Source organism: Pan troglodytes, chromosome 5 (genome assembly GCF_028858775.2).
Source record: "Pan troglodytes isolate AG18354 chromosome 5, NHGRI_mPanTro3-v2.0_pri, whole genome shotgun sequence".
Lineage (NCBI taxonomy): Eukaryota > Metazoa > Chordata > Mammalia > Primates > Hominidae > Pan > Pan troglodytes.
In genome coordinates, this window is record NC_072403.2 from 34039423 (window position 1) to 34055038 (window position 15616).

At 39.6% G+C, this 15616-nt stretch overlaps 1 long non-coding RNA gene across 1 annotated transcript; it reads right to left on the bottom strand.

Moving 5' to 3' along the window:
• Positions 1-9588: 9588 nt before the first annotated feature.
• On the bottom strand, positions 9589-14478 carry LOC134810181 (uncharacterized). The gene is made up of 2 exons (XR_010157606.1): positions 14363-14478; positions 9589-10296 (listed from the first exon to the last, which is right to left on the bottom strand). It is a non-coding gene; the product is annotated as an uncharacterized LOC134810181 (long non-coding RNA).
• Positions 14479-15616: the final 1138 nt, after the last annotated feature.

Sequence of the window (15616 nt, forward strand, 5' to 3'; positions counted from 1 at the left end):
TGCTAATGTGATACTACTATTCCACTGTCTTTATCAACATGACTTTACTATTCCAGGACATTATTGCTGTAGGAGATAAAAATTGCAAATAATTATTTTTGTTTCAAGAACTTCCCCCTCAAAAAATCTATTTAAATGAACATCAAATTCTTCAACTTTCAATAATTAGTATCCAGACTTTTTGAAACCCTCACCTCAAAACCTTCATCTTAATGAATGTGTCCATCAATCTTAAATTATTGTATCACCATCCTTGCCCAGTCCTAATTCTGCTTTGAAAGATCAGCATCACACCATCACTGGCCATCAGAGAAATGCAAATCAAAACCACAATGAGATACCATCTCACACCAGTTAGAATGGCAATCATTAAAAAGTCAGGAAACAACAGGTGCTGGAGAGGATGTGGAGAAATAGGAACACTTTTACACTGTTGGTGGGACTGTAAACCAGTTCAACCATTGTGGAAGTCAGTGTGGCGATTCCTCAGGGATCTAGAACTAGAAATACCATTTGACCCAGCGATCCCATTACTGGGTATATACCCAAAGGACTATAAATCATGCTGCTGTAAAGACACATGCACACATATGTTTATTGCGGCATTATTCACAATAGCAAAGACTTGGAACCAACCCAAATGTCCAACAATGATAGACTGGATTAAGAAAATGTGGCACATATACACCATGGAATACTATGCAGCCATAAAAATGATGAGTTCATGTCCTTTGTAGGGACATGGATGAAATTGGAAATCATCATTTTCAGTGAACTATCGCAAGAACAAAAAACCAAACACTGCATGTTCTCACTCATAGGTGGGAACTGAACAATGAGAACACATGGACACAGGAAGGGGAACATCACACTCTGGGGACTGTTGTGGGGTGGGGGGAGGGGGGAGGGATAGCACTGGGAGCTATACTTAATGCTAGATGATGAGTTAGTGGGTGCAGCGCACCAGCATCGCACATGTATACATATGTAACTAACCTGCACATTGTGCACATGTACCCTAAAACTTAAAGTATAATAATAATAAATAAAATAAAAAATAAAGAAAGATCAGCATCAAACCTTTCAAATCTTGTAAATATCCTGACTTTGCCTTCCTCCCTCAGAGATGCTACTAGGACTCTGTCAAGGTAGTGCTTTTTATCACCCACAAGAATAAACTTCATTTTGCCTTACCAACATTGTTTTGTTGTTATTTTTGGGAAAAAGCATCCAACAATTTTCTCAGGACTGTCAAAACTGCTGTTTCTTGACAAACATTCCTTCTATTTGAGAAAAGGTTTGAACTGTTTTACACTTTTATTTTTTGAACTATAGTTTCTGTTACCTTAGGAGTGTGCTTTAACATAACACTTACAGCAGCAATCCTCTTAGCCCATTGGAGCTAGAATGCCCACTGTGTCCCTTCCATGGGCTCCTGAAGAGACAAAGCAGCTCTTTGAAGCAAACAACAAATAAAGCCTTGCCATGGAGCAGGGATCCAGCCCAAAAAGGAGTAGCCCAAACAAACAGTAGTTATTCGGCCAGCGTTTCTGACAGTTCTGATACAAGGAGACTCCTGGGCCCTGTGAGGCCTTGAGCCAGCTCTGGAAGCTCTGCTGTGAGTGGTTAAGGCCTGAGATTCACACCAAGGAGCAGATGTTGACTTGCTGTTGCTTGAGCTGTTCCTGGCCGTTCTGCCTGAGGAGCTCCTGGCCTGGATGCATGAGTATCATCCAAAGAATGGAGAGGAGGCAGTGGCTTTGCTGGAGGTAAGAAAGGGTCCTATACACTTGGGTAGAACAGCCTGGAGAGGGTGTCCAAGCTGGTCCTTTGTGGGATCTCTGGGGATCATGTACACTGTCGCCCCTTCAGATGCCCAAATGAGCCTGCTTGTCCTCAGGTTTCAGCCCAGGCCCATGTGCAGGAAGTGCTTTCTTTTTTTTCTTTTTCTCTCTTTTTTTTTTTTTTTTTTTTGAGACAGAGTCTCACTTTGTCGCCCAGGCTGGAGTGCGGTGGTGCGATCTTGGCTCACTGCAACCTCCGCCTCCCAGGTTCAAGCAATTCTCCTGCCTCGGCCTCCCAAGTAGCTGGGACTACAGGCATATGCCACCATGCCCAGCTAATTTTTTTGTACTTTTAGTAGAGAGGGGGTTTCGCCATGTTGGTCAGTATGGTCTCGAACTCCTGACCTCAAATGATCCACCTGCCTCGGCCTCCCAAAGTGCTGGGATTACAGGCGTGAGCCACTGCGCCTGGCCAGGAAGTGCTTTCTGAGACTTCAGTGCCTCTCAATCCTTCTGTGGAGACTCAGCTTAAAAGTGACTCTCAGGACTCTCAACAGCAAAAGGATTGTGGTTAGTGTTGACACTTGTGTCATATGGCTCCCCTGGAGACCTTAGAATCATCCATCATTTGGCAAATATATATTACTTTTTATGTGCTAGGCACTGTTCAAGGCTCTAGGAATAGTGAACAAAGCAGAAATGATCTTTGCTTTCATGGAGACAATCTTATGACAGAGGTACTAAACACACAAATAAATATACTGTGACAGATTGTATATGGAGAGAGAGTGTAGTCAGGGAAGGTCTCTTTGAGGAAGTAATGTGGGAGCTGAATCTTAAAAGTGATGTAGAAATTAGCTAAGTGAATAATAGAGAGGAAAGCATTCCAGACCACAACAGCATGTGCAAAAACTGGAGTGGGAAATAAATTGGTGGGTTTGAGGAATTGAAAGAAAACCAGCGTGACTGGAGCGTGGATGCAGAGACCTAGAGAAGTGGTGGTCAGGGGCCTGGACATGAGAGCTTTGTGGCTCCTGTTAAGAAGTCAGAAAATGTCAGCTACTCAGGAGGCTGAGGCAGGAAGATCACTTGAGTCCAAGTGTCTGAAACCAACCTGGGCAACATAGCGAGACTCCAGTCCCCCCACCAATACGTCAGTAAATATTTAGCTTTCACAGTGTGTAAAACCTAGCTTTGGTGTCTATGAGGGTCCCTGCCCTAAAGGAGTTGGTTACCAATAAAAAGATTGCCTCATTTGAGGCAGTGAAAGATTGCCAAATCAGAGATAACAGTTCTGAGAAGGGAGAAATCTGTCTTTTCAGGCCCTCGTGGTGGTGTTAGTGGAATGATTGGAATTTGAACTGGATCATAAAGAACTGGTAACATTTCACTGGGCAGACAGGAATGATGTACCTCATACTTACCCCTCTTCTAGCTCTCTGTCCCTCTATTATCTTCTTCCATCACATTAAGACTTGTAGTCATTCATCCCTTTTTTCCTCTCAATGTTTCTTTCCTTCCCTGCCCCATCAGACCCATGGTACATTTCAGTTTTTTGCAAATATGGCCAACATTTTTCCACCCCGCTGCCACATACTCACATGAACACACACACCTCCACCTTGTTGAACTAGTATTGTAAAATACCACCTCTGACCAAACCTTCTCCATTGTTCTGCCAACCCAATTCATAGCTATTCTTCAAGATTCAACTCAGCTGTCACCTTCTTTAGGAAGCCTTTCTTGATACCCTCCCACATGTTTGAGTTATATGATGCACCTTGTGCATATTTCTGTCATAGCATTAGCATACTATATTACTGCTTCACTTGTCTGAAGTTCCTGTTTATCCCCCACAACTGATATGTAGAAAATGCTCAGTAAAGGTGAATGATGAAGTCTGAGCAGAGGAATAATGTGGAAAAGTACAAATAATGATAAGAGGATGTGAGTGTATCAGCTTGGCTTAGACTGAGTAGCCAATAGAGGAAGAATGCTAACAAGGTGGTCTGGAACAAAACTGTAGAGAGCCTATTTTTATTTTCTTCTTTTCTTGAGATGGGAGTTTGGTTTGGCTCTGCGTCCCCACCCAAATCTCATCTCGAATTGTAATCCCGTGTGTCCAGGGAGAAACCTGGTGGGAGATGACTGGATCATGGGGGCAGTTTCCCCCATGCTGTTCTCGTGATAGTGAGGGAGTTCTCATGAGATCTGATGGTTTTAAAAAAGTAGCAGTTTTCCCTGCGCACTTTCTCTTTCCTGCCACCTTGTGAAGAAGGTACTTGCTTCTCCTTAAGCTTCCACCATGATTGTAAGTTTCCTGAGGCCTTCCCAGACATGCAGAACTGGGTCAATTAAGCCTCTTTTGTTTGTAAATTACCCAGTCTCAGGATCTTTATAGCAGTGTGAAGATGGACTATATATACAAGCAGGAATTAACACATGCCCTGCAAACTAGATATAAGCTGGATTGCAGAGGGAGGAGAAAAAGGACCACTTTGAAGACTATTGCTATAGTTCCAACTCAACATTATGAGGGCCAACAGTAGGGCAGTTTCAGGAGGTGGATGGAGAGGGAGAGAGAGATGTAGCTAGATCACTTGTCCTAAAGCTCCAGAGGGTACTGGAAAGAGGACAGAATGGCTCTTTTTGACACCTCTCCTGGCTTCAGTAAGGATCCAGGGTATCAGGGTTGGAATCTTCCTATGTCTGATGGGTGGAAATGATGCTCACTTTCCCAAAAGAAAATGAAAAACATCATTTTTGGAAATAGTGTCATCTAAAAAATATGAGCTATATTTTCTTCATTATGGTCTCCTTTGTTATACCTAGGGAGGACTTTTAATGACTATAGGATACGTCTTACCTATAGGGGTATGTTTGTTCATTCATTTTGAAATGCGTGTTTTCCAAATTTTCTAGTAAGAGCATTATTAGAAAATAAGGTGTTCCGCATGCTAGGGTTTCCCTAAATAGCTGAAGCTTGCCATTTGTTGGTCAAACTTTATTATTTAATGGGCAACTTACTGAGATGTATAACATATTCTTGGAGTAGGGTGAACACAAATGATCCTTTTCATGAAGATTTAAATTAATTATAATTAATTTAATTAATAAAACTATTGTTCATAATTTAGAAATTAATATTTATAAATTATGGACATTAGTGCTCACTCTGGCCTGAAAATCACTGCTGCCCTTAGAGGCTCTAGGTAGGTAGGTCTATCAGATTTATCCTAAAATGGTAGCAGACTGCCCTATTAATAGATAGCAGGTGTAGAATTTAAATAGTCTGTCTCCAGAGCCCATGTTCTTAACTCCATAGTAGAGATGGAATGTAAAAATGTGAGAGAGGTGAAGAGTTAGGAAAATGAAACTGGAAAGCTAAGCAGGGGCAGTCTCACATCAGAGTGATGTGATTGTGCATCTGGATGACTTTAAAAATTTATCAGTGGCTGGGCCTCACCCTCAGAAACTGGATTTTCTTTAGACAAGAGTGGGGCCCAGGCATGGGCTTGCTTTTTTTTCTTAACTCTCCAGGTGTAGCTAGGGTCGAGAATCCCAGTTCTAGGATCATGAAGGGCTTGTATGCTCAACAGATGAGTTCTTTAATAGTAAATTAAATTGTTTTGATAATTTTTATCAATTTCTGAGGTCACCATTCTTGTATACTAACACCTTTCCTCTGGGTTCACTCTTGTTGAAGTCTATCCTTTAAAACTTATTTTAGTGAGGTTCTTTGGGTGGTGGACTGAGCTTTTGCCATGTTTGAAAGTTCTCTTATTTTGCCCTTCCTTTGAAATCATGACTTAGCTGGGATAAAATTCTAAATTGACTTTTTTTCCCTTACCCTTTTGAAGATACTATTAATACTTCACTGTCTTCTAGCTTCTATTGTTTGCTGGCAAAAAGCTACTGGCAGTCTAAATGCCTTTTAAAAAAGATTCCATTTTTTCTCTTTAGTAGCTTTTTAAATTTACTCTTAACTTTTATGCTCTGAGTTTCACTAAGTATGTCCAATACGTTTTATTTTTGTTCATCTCGCTTGGCCTATAAATGCACTTTTGCTCTAATACCCATGTTTTTCTTCAATCTGGGGAATTCTCAGCTATGAGTTCCTTAAATAAGCATCTTTTTAATTCCTTATATTATCGTCTGCTGGAGCTTCCAACATGTACTCATTAGAACCACTTATCAATCATCCATTCTACTTAACTGCTTTTTCATGTTTTATGTCTTTGTCTCTCTACGGTACATCCTAGTGGATTCCTCTTCTACTATCTTCCAGTTTATTCTCCCTTTCACTATCTTCAGCTTATCCATTTCATTGAAGATTTTATTTCAAAAATGATTATTTCTAAAATTTCTATTTAGTTTTCATAGCAATTATACTTGTTCTGCTTGTTTCATAATTGTATGTTTATTTGCCATGGATGGTATGTTATCATTTGTCTTCTTTTCCCATATCTTTAATCTATTAATTTCATCAGGCTGTTTGATGAAAGTAATTTCATGTGGATTGAATTCATGTTCCAGTTTGTCATTTTGTAACCATCTTTCTTAGCATTCAATTCATTTGTTTTGAAATTTCTATTTCTAGGCTCATTTTGAGTTCTGGTCTATTTACCTTCTCCCCTTCTTTGTTTACCAATTCTGTTGTACCTTTACCTGCACCTCCTCCCCCAGAACCAGGTTTTATACAGTGATATTTTAGGACTCCTGTTCCATGTGATATCACAAATATCATCAATGTAGTCACAGGTTTCCAGATGGCTTCACATGGTTCTTGGTCACAGGGTTCTATCTTGCTCTGTGCATTTTAAGGTACTTGTGTATGTGGGTGCCTGTGTGTTCCACCTAGCCTTTGGCACCAGGCAGTATGATGGTGCCAGTCCCCCCTCTCATGGAGCACTTGTAGTTCTCCAGGTTCCCCTGGTGACAAGACTTCAGTCACTGTGTAAGACCAGGAGCCCAGCAGGCCCAGAGCTTCAGCTATAGCCACCATTCTGTGTTTTTGCTTCCTTTCTGGTCCACAGAAATATTTATCTTGTTGGGTTTTTTTCTTTCTTTCTTTTTTTTTAGCACAGATGTGTTTACAGATTTTTATCTATTACTTTTTGTATTTGGAGGTGAAGTATGAACTCACTGTGCCATCTTGACTGGAAATACACCATTTTCCTCAACCTCTTTTATTCAGTTACAAATTGAGTTTCTATGTTGTGCTTCTTTTTTATAATAATCCATATATTTTCTTCTGATGCTAATATGGATTTTAGTTATTATATCTGTAGTAGTCTTTTGGATGCCATCTATGATAGCCACTTTTTTATCTGCTAATGGTTCTAAAAGACTATGTTCTTTTATAAATGTGTATCTGTGCAATTTGCTTTCAGATTCTGCACACAGATATAGTTCAGGTAGCTCTACGGTTTGAACCTGTCCCCCAGAGTTCACATGCTGGAAACTCAATCCCCAGTGCAACAGTGTTGAGAACTGGGATATTTAAGAGGTGACTAGGTTATGAGGGCTCTGCCCTCATGAAAAGATTAATGTCTTTATTGTGGGAGTGGGTTAGTTATCATGGGAGTAGGTTCCTAATAAAAGGATGAGTTTGGTGCGTTTTTCCCCCCGACCCCTTTCCCCTTTTCTTTCTCTCTCTTCCCCTCCACCTTCTGCCATAGGATGACATTGCAGGAAGGCCCTCACCAGATGTCAGCAACTTGATCTTGGACCTTCGAGCCTCCAGAAGTCAGGAAATAAATTTCTGTTCTTTATAAATTACCTCGTCTATGTATACTGTTATAACAGCACAAAATGGACCAAGACAGGTAGCTGTAACATAAAGTTTTAAAGCATCCAAAGACTTTAAGATAACCTTAAATAACCACTAACAGTGAGAGGGTTTTAAGCAGTGTGGCAAGCTGGTATGGTGAGATTATTGCAGGCTCTGGTGTAAAACAAGTCCCCAAGAGAAGGTTGATCTCACTCTTGGCAATGTGCTTTCTCAGTTCTGCCTCATCCCTGTGTTCCTGCCCTTCACAGAAGTTCCAAGACCCAGATGAGAGTCATTTTTCTCAGACAGGTTGCTTAGTGAACTTTATTCCTCATCCACATTCTTGAAGATTTGAATTCACTGTCTCACCATAGCTCCTTCTCTTCTTCGTCCGAGTCTCTTTAGTCAACACATTTTAGCACAATGAATCCCTTTGACTCCGCCTAGAGTTAGCTGTGACTTGTCCGTGTCCTAGTGCTTCAACTGTCTTCATGATTTGTCTTTTTTTTTTTCCATTTAATGTTCCTTATCCACTCAAAACACTGCTTTTCTCTGTGTTCTTCCTATGTAGTTACAAATTCTCCCCTTTACTCTGGGTCCTAAAAATGGGATTAAGTTGAGGCAAATATGCCTTGGGTATGAAAATCTCATGTTTTCAAAAACTATAGATTACTGAGGATATGGCCGCATCTCCTGCCCTGGAGAAATGACGGTATTGAGATCCTGCTCAGAGGAACCTCTCCAGGAAAGACAGGCAGAGGAATTATAGGAACATGGATCCCCTGGGTAAAGACAGATGCAAGTTGAGGGTCTGTTAAAGAACCTCCTCTCTATTAGTGACTGTTAGCCTGGGAAGTCTGAAATGACCCACAGAATGCAGCTTCAAGCTTGACAGATCCCCAGTGTTCTCTACAAAAACAGTAGTGAGGTCTTTAGGGACTAAAGCAATTTCTGTTCTATCCCCGTGATAACATCTTGTTTTGTCTAAGGTGTCTAATCTCTTTGTTCTGCACATGGGAAATGGGATACTTCCCTGTGCTCTGATTCCCTGATTTTTTCGGTATTCCCAGAGGCCTTCAGGGCAACCTGCACAGAACTATTTCATGGCACTCATGGGGTACCTGCCACTGTTGACTTCCTTTCTCTCTTTTTATTTTTCTCTACTCAACTCTGGGCCTTTCCTGGTGAACATATACTTATCTTAGATCTCTTCTGTTGTTTACTCTGCTTCCTCATTGGATCATGATTATCATTCCTCCCTATTTTTCTCCATTCTTTTCTTCAATCCTGCCTTCGAAGTTCAGTCCATCCTGTCTTCCATTACCATCCCCCAATTTCCTCCTCAAATGTTTCAAAACCATTTTGTTGGTATGTTTGAGCCACCTACTTCTAGTATATGTATTTTAGTTCCTGTATACCCCAGTGACATTTGAATGCTCTACTTTTTATTTCAGATTATGTTATCAGAATCAACAAAATAGAACTGATTCAAGGGCAGGAACTTACTGTAGATATGGAATCCCAAGAAAAGTTACGTGGAAAATCAATGAAAGGCTTCTGAATGAGAAGAAACCCAAGAACATGAAAGATGGACAGAAATATGTCAGAGAGCCGAGTGCAGTGGCTCACGCTTAGAATCCCACCACTCCAGGTGGAGATGGGCGGATCACCTGAGGTCAGGAGTTTGAGACCAGACTAGCCAACATGGTGAAACCCCGTCTCTACTAAAAATACAAAAATTAGCCAGGTGTGGTGGCATAAGCCTGTAATCCCAGCTACTTGGGAGGCTGAGAGGAGAATCCCTTGAACCTGGGAGCCTCAGGTTGCACTGAGCCAAGATCACGTCACTGCACTCCAGCCTGAGCGACAGAGTGAGACTCCGTCTTATATAAACAAACAAACAAAAAACAAATATATCAGAGAAACACAATCAACTGAGAGAAAATATATGTGTGATGAATGTGGGAAAACATTCACTCAAAACTCAAGCCCCATTAGACATAAAATAATCTGTACTGGTAACACACCCTATTCATGTAATGTATGTAGCAAAACTTTTACTCAGAGCTCACAACTTACTGACCATCAGAGAATACATAGCCATATAAAACCCTATCAGTGTGATGAGTGTGAAAAAGTCTTTTATTACAGTTCACATCTTATTCAGCATTGAAGGACCCACACAGGAGAAACCTTTCCAATGTAGTGAGTGTGGGAAAGTCTTTCATCACAGCTCAGATGTTATTTGACACCAGAGAACTCACATGGAAAAGAAACCATACCAGTGTAATGATTGTGGGAAATCCTCTCTGAGTTCATATCTGAGACAACATCAGAGTTCATACTGAAGAGAAGCCATAGCAGTGTAGTGAGTGAGGGAAAAGCTTTAGCTAGTGCTTGGGCCTCTTCTGTCACCAGAAAATCCACAGTGGAAAGAAACCATATGAATGTGACAAGTGTGGAAAGGCCTTCAGATACAGTTCAGCTCTTGTTGGACACCAGCAAATCCACGGTAGAGAGAAGCCCTATGAGTGTGATGTGTGTGGGAAAGCTTTCAGTAACAGCTCACATCTTTTGAGACACCGAAGAACCCACACTGGAGAAAAGCCCTGCAAATGTGATGCATATGGAAAAGCTTTCAGGCAGAGCTCACACCTCATTTTACATGAGCAAATCCACACTGGAAAGAAGCCCCGGTGATGTCAAGCGTGGTGCAACATTGTTCATCTATGCTCATTCCTGTGGAACATCAAAAAAGCACAACTAGAAAAAGATGCCACCAATACAGTGATGTAGGGAACTCTGCAATCACTATTGCAATTTCAGCAGTCATTTAAAAATACAGCCAGGCATGGTGGCTCATGCCTGTAATCCCAGCAGTTTTGGAGGTGAAGGTGGGGGATCACTTGAGACCAGGAGTTCAAGACCAGCCTGGGCAACATCGAAAAATTACATATAACAAAAAATTACATACAACATACAAAAAATTTAAAAATTAGCTGGACATAGTGGTGCATGCCTGTAGTTCCAGCTACTCAGGAGTCTAAGGCAGGAGGATTGCTTGAGCTCAGGAGTTCAAGGTCACAATGAGCTATAATTACACCACCATACTCCAGCATGAACAATAGAGCAAGACTCTGTCCCAGAAAAAAGGAAAGAAAATACATGTGAAGGCTGAAATGGGCAAGCACCTGCAGGTTTGCTAAACAAGGCTTTCTGATTCTCTGCCATTAGGCACATCACCTGATAAACTGGGACTCTGAAGGAGCTTATTCCATACTCTCAAACTTTTCTCTAAAGCAAGTGGCTCAGGAAATCTAAACATTCTATTAGATATATATTGGAGGTTTTAGCAATTACTACTGTTCTCTTTCCCCTTCCCTTTTTCTCCTCTTCTATTTGTTTCTTTGAAGTTGGAGTAATAAACTTCTCTAAAGTGTGAAATTAGAATTAACATCTGATCTACATAAAAAAGCCTTGTATTTTTTTAACTTGATAAAATACTATAGCTTTTTACTTACTTACCTTAAAAGCACTGTGAAATACAAAAGCCATTTTGTAATATTAGAATGAATTATTATTTACATAGGTAGGATAGTTCAGTGAAGGTAAAATAAGATTCATCACGCAAATTCCCAGTAACCTTTCACATCTTAAAGATGGCAAACAGTCCAAATGGGCTGTATTTGGCCTGCACAGGCATTTCCCCCCCAATGCAGTATTTTTAAAAATATTTAAAACTATTGCCATTATTTAAGAATCTGGAGATTTCATATAAAATCTAACTTTCCAGATACTCTTACAAAAATGCATGACGTGACTACACTAGACACCACATTCCCACATGGCAATAGTTGATGAGCTGATTCATTCTACTCTCATCTAGAACATAAAGTACTAAAAATACTGCATTGGGGGGGAAATGCCTGTGCAGGGCAAATACAGCCCATTTGGCCTGTTTGCCATCTTTAAGATGTGAAAGGTTACTGGGAATTTGGGTGATGAATCTTGTTTTACCCTTACTGAACCATTCTACCTGTGTAAATAATAATTCATTCTAATAATTCATTCAAATTCATTCTACTCTCCAGTTGGACATGGTCCTCCCTGTCACACAGCTTCTGTTGCCTTATACTGCCCCCTTCATTCACCCATTTAAACTGTGTGCCCTAAGGATTTCTTAGTGAGGCTTCAAGGACTCTAGATGCTTTACCACCCAAACAGCTTCACTTTCATTAGTTTTATATATTGGCCTTCCAATTAAATTTTTCTATGAAGAACAGGTTTTCTGCTAACAAATCTGAAGATTTAGATTAAAATTTTTAAATATATTCTTTGATCACCTGAAGTTAGAGGAAAGCCACTTCGAAATTTTATTTGGATAGAATTTGTAGGTAATCTACTGAAAGTCAACTATAATAGCTTCTAGAAGACTCCATAGAGACTACTTCTTTGGGTAAGATACAAAACACATGAAGTGGGTCAACATTAAGTGTAATAGTGAAAAAACACTGGGCCAAAAGCAGGTATTAAACTGAGGAGAGAATCATTTACATTTGAAGCATTTAGTAATAGGAGCAGTTGTGGAAAAATGGTAGGATGGGGCCAAAATGGGAAAGTGGAGAGGTAGGGGGAAAAAAGCAGCTAAGAATAAGGGAAGGATGGGAATAAACTCTATGAGCAAAGGAAAGTGAAGAGAAATTGGGGGTAAAGGGAAAAAGTGGTTAAAAAGGACAAGGACATGACAAAAACAAACTGCAAAGAGGAAATGGAAGCCAAACTAGTGAAAGCATAGTAAGGGAGAAAGCAGCAAACTTTAGAGGAATGTGAGATGGAAGCTGAAGGTCTCTGGAGGTTGGAGTACTTTATGTTCTTTTTATCACCGTCTTCAGAGTAATAATCAACCTTTTATTTCCATGCCATGTAGGCCAAATGCCTTATATGAAGGATCCTAACCCAAATCTAAGTTTACTACTATTCCTTGAGGGCCACTCAGGATCCTTGTCCTGTGTTAGTCTCTGAGTGTTGACATAGGATACCTCTCTTCTCTACCACTCTAGCCCCCAATTTGTTGAATCCTGCTCAGCCTAGATGTCACTTCAGGAAAAAGATTCTCCTGAGTAGCAAAAATATATGCTTGGCTTCTCCAAGAGGCATCCAGAGTGCTCCTTTGTGGAAAGAAGTTTGTCTATTCCCCCTCTCCATTCTGCAATAGTATTTTCTGAGATAATAATACCCATTCTAAGTTAAATAAATGATACATGCAAAAGGAAAAGCCCTTATAAACTATAGCAATAATAGCTGCCATTTGTTGAGCACTTACTATGGTTCAGACATTGTACCAAGCACCTTATATATTTAATGTAAACTTTCCAATTCTTCTTTTAGGTTCTGTATATTTTCTTAAACAATGTATAGATATAAATTATTCTTACGAAAAGTTTATAATAAAATGACAAGTTTTTATTACATTAAAATGTCAAGTAGTGGGCTGGGCGTGGTATCTCACATCTGTAATCCCAGCACTTTGGGAGGCTGAGGCAGGTGGATCATGATGTCAAGAGATTGATACCATCCTGGCCAACATGGTGAAACCCTGTCTGTACTAAAAATTCAAAAATTAGCTGGGCATGGTGGTGTGCGCCTGTAGTCCCAGCTACTCAGGAGACTGAGGCAGGAGAATTGCTTGAGCCTGACAGGAAGAGGCTGCAGAGAGCCAAGATAGCGCCACCGCACTCCAGCCTGGTGAAAGAGCGAGACTCCGTCTCAAAAAAAAAAAAAAAAGTCAAGTAGCATTGTTGTGCTTGTGTTCTTTTCATCACTGAATATATTACATAATATAATCACTGAATATATTACATAATATAATCATAATAAAATATTTAAAATATTAAAAATTGAAAGAAAATGACAACAAACTCAACTGTATTTAGGTGATGAAAATAGAGTGATTTCCCCCTTTTTCTTCCAATTTCTGTATATTCCAAATGGAAAAGTTAGAAAGAATTCATCATACACATGTAAATGCTTTTGAAAAATTAAAATGCTACAGAATTATCTGAGTCTAGAGATTACTCTTTCATAACTTTTTCAATTATTGTCTTTAGGGTAGGGTTGGTTTATTTAGATTTTTCTACTTCTTAAATGAATTTTGGAACTAATATTTTTTCCCAGAAAATCACTAATTTCATTGAGATTTTCAAAAATGTTAGCAGGCTACTTTCCTCTTCATCTGCTATTTGTGATTTATAATGTTTAAATGTTTTCTCTCAATTGGATTTACCATAGGCTTGTTGCTTTTATGGGCTTGTTAACAAAGATTTTTGTATTTATTTATTAATGTCACTATTTTTCTATTTTCTAATCCATTTTATTCTGCTTTTACTTTTATTTTTTTCCAACTTTTTCCTTGGGGGCAGAGGAGGCTTTCTCCTTTTTGTAATTCCTTGAGTTGGATGTTTAGTTCATTTATTTTTCTTTTTTCTATAATGAAAGCAAGTGAGAATATATATCTACCAAGTAGTGTTATTTTTTAAATAGTCCACTGTGGGGATTTGTGTGAGGCAGGGGTGAGAAGGTTGGGGGCTTTCTGTTTTTGTAGTTTTGGAAGATACAGGGGGAGGAGAGGAAGGTCCTGCTTGTCATATACCATACTGTATACTTAGGCCTTAATGAAGAGGTCAGAGAGGCTTTATCCTAGTACAAGAAGAATACACCTAAGCTGAGGATAGAGCCAGGATTTTAACAAGATCTCCAACAGTGATTGGGAGCCTCCTTTTGTCTGGTGTTCAGCCACTCACGTTACCATAGCAGGTGCTCCAAGGTGCTAGCCAGTTGATTCTCTGAAGTTGGATGATGAGCCAGGGGCACGCTTGAAGAATATTCTGGTCTATTTAGGAAATTCAGGAAGGATGACCTGTGGCAGGTATCATCCAGAAAGCAGGCTGGGCTTGTGCTTAAAAACCTGATGAGATAATTTAATTCAGCAAGATATTAAATAAAGAGGGCAAAACATACTGATAATACACTGTGCACTAAAGGGGAAGCAGGAAATTACTAAGCATCGTCTGGATTTTTTATCTGTTCAGTTGCCTACGAGGGACATGTTATGTCACAGTCAAGGGAAAAAGGGACTTTGTCTTTTGATCATGTACTTCTAATGGAAAGAAATGCAGGGGTTATCCTTTTTCTAAAATTTTCTTCCCAGAGTGGGAGAGTGTTCTAAAGCATATTTGAAAATTATTTATATCTACACTTTCTAAATAATCCACACAAATTTATTTGCTCACTTATATTTGCCCTTAAAAAGCACAGAGAAGTTGAATCTGATTTTCATATTAAAGGAATTATACCCTTTTACAAGGCATAATTCCTTTAAGATGAAAGGTATATATCTACAAAAGGTATATATATCTATGGAAGGATATACATTTCACAAAAAAATATTGTCAAACTAGATGCTGGGGACATTTATTCTTTCTAATAAATTTATGTGAATGCATTACTTATCTTTGACTTGTCAGGCAAAGAATTTCAGAGGAGGAAAATAGATATTGATGAAATTCTCCAAACAGGAAAATTTTTTTATAGGTTGTGGAGAATAAATAGGGTTTTAAGAACAATTATCTTTTCCCATTTATACCAGTAGCAAATCTTCATAAGAAATTGAAATGTTCCAGAAATATATAATGTATAAAATGCAGGTTCTCCTTAAGTTTACCCCCAACTGATACTCATACTGAATTTTTTTTTTTTTTTTTTTTAAGACAGAGTCTCACTCTGTCGCCAGGCTGGAGTGCAGTGGCATGATCTCGGCTCACTGCAACTTCTACCTCCTGGGTTCAAGTGATTCTCTTGCCTCAGCCTCCTAAGTAGCTGGGACTAACAGGCACATGCCACCATGCCCAGCTAATTTTTGTATTTTTAGTACAGATGGGCTTTCACCATGTTGGCCAGGATGGTCTCGATCTCTTGACCTTGTGATCCGCCTGCCTCGGCCTCCCAAAGTGCTAGGATTACAGGTGTGAGCCACCGTGCCCGGCCAACATTTTTAAGATAA